A 10,501-nucleotide genomic window follows, 5' to 3' on the forward strand; every position below is an offset into this window, starting at 1 on the left:
TGGATTCTTCTCTTCCTATTCAATTGTATAATAACATAAAGATAAATTCCAAGATTCACTACAGTTTAGAATTATTTCATGATGATTCCCAGGTTGTCTGAGATATAAACCATTATGTTCATCCCCCAGAGAGCCACGAGGAATTAGAGAAACACATCAGAACCCTGGAGTCAAATAGCCCTTTACCCACCAGTGACAGTCAGCTGGGTCAATAATACTTGCTTTCTAAAAAAATACAGGGATGTGATATTACTCCCTTATTAAAACAACTTTTTGTGCTGGCCTGTTTATGCGAATTTTTTTTTAAACAGTGTTTTGGTGAATTATGTTACAATTAGTGAAATTTCAGGAAGGAAAGCACTCAGGACTCGTATTTTATGGCCGTGTCACTTGAAATATTATGGCTAGAGTCTGATTTATCAACAATCTGCTAGAGGGATGATATTCTTCTTCTGTATTTTTAAGAGCGTGAAAGGAAGACTTGAGTAGTTATTATGTGGCCAGCGACTGATTTATATTGCTTCCCATTGCAGTCAAATAATCTGGAGCAAAAAGCGGGGAAAGGATAATTGTAACAGTACAACCTCGCTATAAAACATAGAGTGTTCTCTTTATACGGAGTTTCTAAATGTGAAGTTTTGTGTGACATTTAATATTGTGGCTGGACTTTCATGTCAGCTGAAATCAAAATTCTCCCGTAATTACAAAAGGTACATCCTGTGGTTCTCAAGCCACAAAATGACAGCCTAGAACAGAAAGGAAAATATACCTGGGGGATGGGAACGTGTGAAATCCTTGCTCTTTTTTTTTTTTTTTTTTTTTTTTATCATAGCTAACAAGCAAAATAAACACCAACCCGGCGCCCATGGTTTTGACTCAAACACGTAATGTGTGGGTTCAGAGGATGCTACTGAAATCCCACTTACGCCTGTTGCCGATCATGTTTCTCTAATGGTATATTTTAGACATAGAGCTCCATGACTAGGGACAAGCGTAACTCAAACTACACTGAGGTTTGGAAGAATATGCCTGCGGGGAGCCTAATGTACTTAATACAACAGGGCTGGGTCAAGAAAGTGTCATTTGGTATTGCTACAACGACAGGAGGCACAGGCTATTTTAAGAACAATATGGTTTGAGGTGATCTCTGTGAAGTTTATGAGTAGTCAGAGAAGAGAACATAAAACTTGCTCTACACATGTAATTAAAATACGGGGTAACTAAATTCATGTGCAAGTAAAAAGGAGAGCAGCATGGAGCCAGGGGATCATAATCAGCATCCTGGCTAAAGTGAAAAGCAATTTGTGGTGGTGCTTTCAAATTCCTACTTTAGTGGACAGATTTGGAAAGCTCACGTATAGTCTTCCTGCCTGGGTGGGTTTACTGTCATAGCCCTTTCATTTTAAAAATGTCTCTAAAAATAGCAGTTGGGTTTGGTTTTGTTTCTTTTTCTCCAGGAGAAATCACACCATTTTATAAACAAATCACTGCTTCATGGGAGCAAACAGCTAACAGCTAAGCTGCACAGTAATCAGTGTTTCTGTTCTCCATCTGTGGTGGGGTGGGGGAGGTTACTGAGCCTGAAACTCCAGCATCTCAGACATGGCCTCCCACACTTCCACGGGGCCTATCAAATTCTAAAGCATATTCTAAATGTGGATTTGTGAAATAGAGACAATAGAGTGGGGAAGGGGACTTTACAAAACAACAGATGTTACTAACTATCCTGCAGTTGGCTATTATGTGGTCCAAACATCTGTATGATGGACTGAATTATTCACTTTGTCCTGGAATATCAGGAACCACCCACCCTCCTGTCCACATTGGGCAGTTGGGATGGCTTAGGTTGTTAACCATGCACCATGCTACTACAAATTGGCGGGCTGCCTACGTGACCAAGACTTGGCTCCACATAGAAACATTCAAATGTTATTCCCAATAAGCCCTATAAAACAGACCCCAAACAGCCACAGACCAGATTTATAAGGTGGCTGGGGTGTGGGAGATAGTAGGATTTGAACAGATCGTGAAAGAACAAAAGATCTTTCACATGGTTTTGGATTATAAGTGATCTGTAAAAAGAACAATCATGCACAAAATACTATCTGTGGACCATGGCCTCCAGAATGTCAACATCTAAACCATACGTGCATATTTTGGGGAAAACAATCTCTCTTGTTTTTAAGTGAATTGTTAGCTTGTACCATAAACTATATCAACATGCAGAACATTAAAGTGAAAAGGGTATTAGACCCCATCTTAATATCATCATTTTCCTTTATGGGGAAAAATGTCCAAAGACACAGTACAGTCAAGTTTTAATACTGTGGACCAACCCTGTGTTCTGGAGATAGAGTGTAAGTGTGAAGAGAGAATCATGGGCTCTGGATCAGACAGATTGAGCATGGTGTCCCAGCTCTGCCACTTTCTAGCCGCTACTTCCCCTCTTAGAGTCTCTGTGTCTATGCCTCCCAGGTCAGAATAAGATCAGATCGATGTCAGCAATGGCTGCCTCTCTCTAAACGTGGCACTAGCCCCTGCTCAGGCAGCATTCATAACAAGAAGAGTGTTTGCATTACGTAAGATGAGAAGATTCCAAGAAAAAAAAAAAAAAAAACTTATAGTGGATTGGCGGAAAAAGAAAAAATCCATAAAATATTCTGGTGCTTAAGTTTTCCCTAGATCCCTGGGACTTCTAGAGCCTACCTTTTAGGACCCATGGGGGCAAAGAGAGACTGAGAGGGTGGGATTCCAGGACACTCCTACCACCTCTATTCCCACCTTCAACTAGAGCATCTTTGCATCTTTCTCTTTCAAGTATTGGACTCCTCAGCTATACCCCATTAAAAAATATGTACATTTATGTACACATCAATTATCCTCCCACCTTCACTCAAAATGGCTGTGGTGAGAACAGCACAGAACTGAATATAAAATAGCTGGGCAGTCTCAGGCAAGTCACTTGCAATCTCTGAATCTTGTACATCTTATCCTTAAAATGGGAGGCTTGGATCAATGACTCCTCAGGTCTCCTTCTGGTGCTAACAGCCTCCCCTCCACCTGTCCTCCCCCTAATGTGCAGCCCCCAGCATAGTAAGAGGGGGCATTTTCCTTTCCCTTTCCCAGTGAAGAGAAGCCATTCTCCTTCCTAGCGGACACATTAGACTTGGGCACAAGCCACTCCCCTTCTTTTTCTTATATTTGAAGTTCCAACTTTTTCTAGGATAACAAGTCTCTCCAATCTGACTGACTTAAAAAACCTTTTCTGTCACTCACTTCTTCATGCTAGGGTGAAGTTTTTTCTGCCCACCTCTTTCCCTCCCCTCAAGGACTGTGAAGAAAGGGAGGAGAGGAGTTCTTGTTTCTCACTCTTTCTTTTTGTTTGAGACAGTCTCACTCTGTCACCCAAGCTGGAGTGCAGTGGTGTGATCTCAGTTCACTGCAACCTCTGCCTCGTGGGTTCAAGTGATTCTCCTGCCTCAGCCTTCCAAGTAGCTGGGACTGCAGGCGCCTGCCACCACACCTGGCTGATTTTTGTAGTTTTAGTAGAGACAGGGTTTCACCATGTTGGCCAGGCTGGTCTCAAACTCCTGACCTCAGGTGACCCGCCCGCCTAGGCCTCCCAAACTGCTGGGATTACAGGCATGAGCCACCGTGCCCAGAATTTCTCGCTATTTTTAACTTGCCCTAGTCTGTCTAATATCGTCCTGGCAAAGAAAAAAAGAAGCGGGACTAACTCAGTGTGTGGGGGAGACAAGTGGCTTTAAGCAATCCTGACTACATTTGCCATAAAATGCCGGCTGCCCATGTTTGTTGAACTCTGAGACTTGAATAATATTGTGCAGTTTATCTTTATGGCCTCTTTTATGCTAACAGGCCTAGGGGTAGCAAAAAAGGGCAATGTACTGTAGTCTGCTAAAAGCTTTGCCGTTTGATTGCTTCATAATTTCACCATTCATCTAATTTGGAGTGCATATTCGTGCAACAAACCTGTCTGTCACCCTTAACAAGCTCTTTGGTACAGACCGGAACAATCTCTCATAATGTAAACAACTGTCTCCTTCAGCAAAGAAAGAAAACACACAACAGGTTTTTAACACTCGCAGAAGTAATTGCCTTGGACTTTCCCACCCCTGGTATTGGATTTCTCAATTCCCAGGACTCTTCATCAAGGAATATCTTTTAAAACACGTTCCCCCTATTCTTCCTTCAAAGCAATTCCATACACATTTTCTTAACACCTTCTATGCACAAGCCTCCACACTAGGAAATGCAAGCTATGGGACCCTCTGCAATATCTGGGCTTTGCTTCCTGAAGAAAGATCCTTCTGTAGTAAAGAGAGTGCGTGCTTCAGAGTACAACAAATGTTGTTTTGACTTTGAGTCTTCCACTTGGTAGCTGTGTAACCTGGGCACATCAATCATTTTCTTCCAGCCCCATTTTCTCATTTCCAAAATGAGGTCTAGATATTAGCTGCTATAATTGGTGGACACCAAAAAGGATAATAAATGTATGTGTACACACACGATTAATAATATAAAGTGAATTAAATACATTTAAGTGTCATCTACTCTCTGCTCACCCAGCCTACCATTTCCTATCTCAATTCCTTGAATCAGTCACCTTTTATGTATTCACATACAAATACACACAACCACCAAAGGAAAGAGAGAGTAAGGGAGAGGGAAAGAGATGTGGATTTCATTTCACTTCTTCAACTGCTTCCCTTAGGATAAAGACCTTTCCTTAATTAATGAAATTTTCTAATTTGCACAATGTAATAACTGACACAATTGAATTGAAGGAAGGATAGAGAGTAGACCATGCCACATTTCCATCAATCTGTATAAACATTTAAAGGTCTATAAGAATTGAAATGGTTTAAATTGAAGAAAATTCTCAAAAGGGATCTAACAAGTCACAAGAAGGAAATTTGGGGGCTGCCATATCAAAAAGGACAATGAACATTGTGTCTTAAAGTTGAAAATAAGCTTGATTTTTTTCTTTTTTAACTGCTTTGACAAGATTGACTGTTGGCTTTGATGTCACATTTAAAAAAAATTCTACAATAAAAATTCCGTAAGAGTTATGGGACCATTTCTTAATTATAACCATCGAAGTAGGTAAACAAGGCAAGCGCCTTCTTTCTAAATGAGTGAGTAGAAAAGCTAATGACAGATAACATTTAAAACATAAGTACCTGAAGAACTTCTTTACCTTCTCTTTTATGAAAGTGTTCAAGAGTGATGATATAATGAATGAGATAATGAGATGTGAAGCGGATAAATTGTAGGAAGGTAAAAAATGGCTAAAGCATTGTGGAGAAAAAAACAATATATTCTAATTAGGTAAGCCTGGAAGTTGGCACTTAAGGGAAGCTAAGGAGCTTATAGGGTTATTCATTTGGGTTTTTCATTTTGTTTTGTTTTAGATATGATGAAGATTGCAATTTATAAAATTATGTGTCCGTCACTCCTACCAAACCATGAGGTCCTGGAGAGAAACGAGACACTATAATGAACCAGGGTCTTCAACTAGGCCCAGCCTACAGGATGCATTTAGTGATGATGATGACAAAGACAACAACGATAGCAATAAAAACAAAAAAAGGATAGCTAGTGCAACTGGAATAATAACAGTTAACATGTATTCAGCTCTTACTGTGTCCCTAGACACATTTCTAAGAATTGTATATGATGTATATGCACATGTATATACGTGATCCTCAGTAGAGACAATGTTAGTTTTCCAACACATTTGCAGAATTTTTTTTTTTTTTTTTTTTTTTTTAGAGACAGAGTCTTTCTCTGCCCACCACACTGAAGTGCAGTGGCGTGATCACGGCTCGCTGCAGCCTGGAACTCCTGGACCAATAGATTCTCCTACTTCAACCTCCTAAGTAGCTGAGACTATAGGCATGCACCACCATGCCTGGCTAATTTATTATTTTTTGTTTTGTTTTGTTTTGTTTGAGACAGGGTCTCACTCTGTGGCCCAGGCTGGAGTGCAGTGGTGTGATCTTGGCTCACTGCAACCTCCACCTCCAGGGCTCAAGTGATCATCCCACCTCAGCCTCCTTAGCAGCTGGAGCTACAAGTGCACCACCATGCTTGCTAATTTTTCTATTTTCAGTAGAGACGGGGTTTCACCATGTTGCCCAGGTTGTTCTCAAACTCCTGGGTTCCAGCAATCTGCCCCACTCAGCCTCCCAAAGTATTGCAAACTACTGGGATTACAGGTGTGAGCCACCACAGTCAGCCTCTTTTTGTTCTTTTTTTTTTTTTTTTTTTTTTTTTTTTTTTTTTTTTTTTTTTTTTTTTATTATTTTTTTTTTTATTATTATACTTTAAGTTCTAGGGTACATGTGCATAACGTGCAGGTTTGTTACATATGTAAACTTATGCCATGTTGGTGTGCTGCACCCATCAACTCGTCAGCTCCCATCAATTCATCATTTATATCATGTATAACTCCCCAATGCAATCCCTCCCTCCTCCCCCCTCCCCCCTCCCCATGATAGACCCCAGTGTGTGATGTTCCCCTTCCCGAGTCCAAGTGATCTCATTGTTCAGTTCCCACCTATGAGTGAGAACATGCGGTGTTTGGTTTTCTCTTCTTGTGATAGTTTGCTAAGAATGATGGTTTCCAGCTGCATCCATGTCCCTACAAAGGACGCAAACTCATCCTTTTTTATGGCTGCATAGTATTCCATGGTGTATATGTGCCACATTTTCTTAATCCAGTCTGTCACAGATGGACATTTGGGTTGATTCCAAGTCTTTGCTATTGTGAATAGTGCCGCAATAAACATACGTGTACATGTGTCTTTGTAGTAGACTAATTTATAATCCTTTGGGTATATACCCAGTAGTGGGATGGCTGGGTCATATGGTACATCTAGTTCTAGATCCTTGAGGAATTGCCATACTGTTTTCCATAATGGTTGAACTAGTTTACAATCCCACCAACAGTGTAAAAGTGTTCCTATTTCTCCACATCCTCTCCAACACCTGTTGTTTCCTGACTTCTTAATGATTGCCATTCTAACTGGTGTGAGATGGTATCTCATTGTGGTTTTGATTTGCATTTCTCTGATGGCCAGTGATGATGAGCATTTTTTCATGTGTCTGTTGGCTGTATGAATATCTTCTTTTGAGAAATGTCTGTTCATATCCTTTCCCCACTTTTTGATGGGGTTGTTTGTTTTTTTCTCGTATATTTGTTTGAGTTCTTTGTAGATTCTGGATATTAGCCCTTTGTCAGATGAGTAGGTTGCAAAAATTTTCTCCCATTCTGTAGGTTGCCTGTTCACTCTGATGGTAGTTTCTTTTGCTGTGCAAAAGCTCTTTAGTTTAATTAGATCCCATTTGTCAATTTTGGCTTTTGCTGCCGTTGCTTTTGGTGTTTTAGACATGAAGTCCTTGCCCATGCCTATGTCCTGAATGGTACTACCTAGATTTTCTTCTAGGGTTTTTATGGTATTAGGTCTAACATTTAAGTCTCTAATCCATCTTGAATTAATCTTCGTATAAGGGGTAAGGAAAGGATCCAGTTTCAGCTTTCTACTTATGGCTAGCCAATTTTCCCAGCACCATTTATTAAATAGGGAATCCTTTCCCCATTTCTTGTTTCTCTCAGGTTTGTCAAAGATCAGATGGCTGTAGATGTGCGGTATTATTTCTGAGGACTCTGTTCTGTTCCATTGGTCTATATCTCTGTTTTGGTACCAGTACCATGCTGTTTTGGTTACTGTAGCCTTGTAGTATAGTTTGAAGTCAGGTAGCGTGACGCCTCCAGCTTTGTCCTTTTGACTTAGGATTGTCTTGGCAATGCGGGCTCTTTTTTGGTTCCATATGAACTTTAAAGCAGTTTTTTCCAATTCTGTGAAGAAAGTCATTGGTAGCTTGATGGGGATGGCATTGAATCTATAAATAACCTTGGGGAGTATGGCCATTTTCACGATATTGATTCTTCCTATCCATGAGCATGGTATGTTCTTCCATTTGTTTGTGTCCTCTTTGATTTCACTGAGCAGTGGTTTGTAGTTCTCCTTGAAGAGGTCCTTTACATCCCTTGTAAGCTGGATTCCTAGGTATTTTATTCTCTTTGAAGCAATTGTGAATGGAAGTTCATTCCTGATTTGGCTCTCTGCTTGTCTGTTGCTGGTGTATAAGAATGCTTGTGATTTTTGCACATTAATTTTGTATCCTGAGACTTTGCTGAAGTTGCTTATCAGCTTAAGGAGATTTTGGGCTGAGACGATGGGGTTTTCTAAATATACAATCATGTCATCTGCAAACAGGGACAATTTGACTTCTTCTTTTCCTAACTGGATACCCTTGATTTCTTTCTCTTGCCTGATTGCCCTAGCCAGAACTTCCAACACTATGTTGAATAGAAGTGGTGAGAGAGGGCATCCCTGTCTTGTGCCAGTTTTCAAAGGGAATTTTTCCAGTTTTTGCCCATTCAGTATGATATTAGCTGTGGGTTTGTCATAAATAGCTCTTATTATTTTGAGGTACGTTCCATCAATACCGAATTTATTGAGCGTTTTTAGCATGAAGGGCTGTTGAATTTTGTCAAAAGCCTTTTCTGCATCTATTGAGACAATCATGTGGTTCTTGTCTTTGGTTCTGTTTATATGCTGGATTACGTTTATTGATTTGCGAATGTTGAACCAGCCTTGCATCCCAGGGATGAAGCCCACTTGATCATGGTGGATAAGCTTTTGGATGTGCTGCTGAATCCGGTTTGCCAGTATTTTATTGAGGATTTTTGCATCAATGTTCATCAGGGATATTGGTCTAAAATTCTCTTTTTTTGTTGTGTCTCTGCCAGGCTTTGGTATCAGGATGATGTTGGCCTCATAAAATGAGTTAGGGAGGATTCCCTCTTTTTCTATTGATTGGAATAGTTTCAGAAGGAATGGTACCAGCTCCTCCTTGTACCTCTGGTAGAATTCAGCTGTGAATCCATCTGGTCCTGGACTTTTTTTGGTGGGTAGGCTATTAATTGTTGCCTCAATTTCAGAGCCTACTATTGGTCTATTCAGGGATTCAACTTCTTCCTGGTTTAGCCTTGGGAGAGTGTAAGTGTCCAGGAAATTATCCATTTCTTCTAGATTTTCTAGTTGATTTGCGTAGAGGCGTTTATAGTATTCTCTGATGGTAGTTTGTATTTCTGTGGGGTCAGTGGTGATATCCCCTTTATCATTTTTTATTGCATCTATTTGATTCCTCTCTCTTTTTTTCTTTATTAGCCTTGCTAGCGGTCTGTCAATTTTGTTGATCTTTTCAAAAAACCAACTCCTGGATTCATTGATTTTTTGGAGGGTTTTTTGTGTCTCTATCTCCTTCAGTTCTGCTCTGATCTTAGTTATTTCTTGCCTTCTGCTAGCTTTTGAATGTGATTGCTCTTGCCTCTCTAGTTCTTTTAATTGTGATGTTAGAGTGTCAATTTTAGATCTTTCCTGCTTTCTCTTGTGGGCATTTAGTGCTATAAATTTCCCTCTACACACTGCTTTAAATGTGTCCCAGAGATTCTGGTATGTTGTATCTTTGTTCTCATTGGTTTCAAAGAACATCTTTATTTCCGCTTTCATTTCGTTATGTACCCAGTAGTCATTCAGGAGCAGGTTGTTCAGTTTCCATGTAGTTGAGCGGTTTTGATTGAGTTTCTTAGTCCTGAGTTCTAGTTTGATTGCACTGTGGTCTGAGAGACAGTTTGTTATAATTTCTGTTCTTTTACATTTGCTGAGGAGTACTTTACTTCCAATTATGTGGTCAATTTTGGAATAAGTGCGATGTGGTGCTGAGAAGAATGTATATTCTGTTGATTTGGGGTGGAGAGTTCTATAGATGTCTATTAGGTCCGCTTGGTGCAGAGATGAGTTCAATTCCTGGATATCCTTGTTAACTTTCTGTCTCGTTGATCTGTCTAATGTTGACAGCGGAGTGTTGAAGTCTCCCATTATTATTGTATGGGAGTCTAAGTCTCTTTGTAAGTCTCTAAGGACTTGCTTTATGAATCTGGGTGCTCCTGTATTGGGTGCATATATATTTAGGAGAGTTAGCTCTTCCTGTTGAATTGATCCCTTTACCATTATGTAATGGCCTTCTTTGTCTCTTTTGATCTTTGATGGTTTAAAGTCTGTTTTATCAGAGACTAGGATTGCAACCCCTGCTTTTTTTTGTTCTCCATTTGCTTGGTAGATCTTCCTCCATCCCTTTATTTTGAGCCTATGTATGTCTCTGCATGTGAGATGGGTCTCCTGAATACAGCAGACTGATGGGTCTTGACTCTTTATCCAGTTTGCCAGTCTGTGTCTTTTAATTGGAGCATTTAGTCCATTAACATTTAAGGTTAATATTGTTATGTGTGAACTTGATCCTGCCATTATGATATTAACTGGTTATTTTGCTCGTTAGTCGATGCAGTTTCTTCCTAGCCTCGATGGTCTTTACATTTTGCCAAGTTTTTGCGATGGCTGGTACCGGTTGT

Source organism: Rhinopithecus roxellana, chromosome 16 (genome assembly GCF_007565055.1).
Source record: "Rhinopithecus roxellana isolate Shanxi Qingling chromosome 16, ASM756505v1, whole genome shotgun sequence".
Taxonomy (NCBI): domain Eukaryota; kingdom Metazoa; phylum Chordata; class Mammalia; order Primates; family Cercopithecidae; genus Rhinopithecus; species Rhinopithecus roxellana.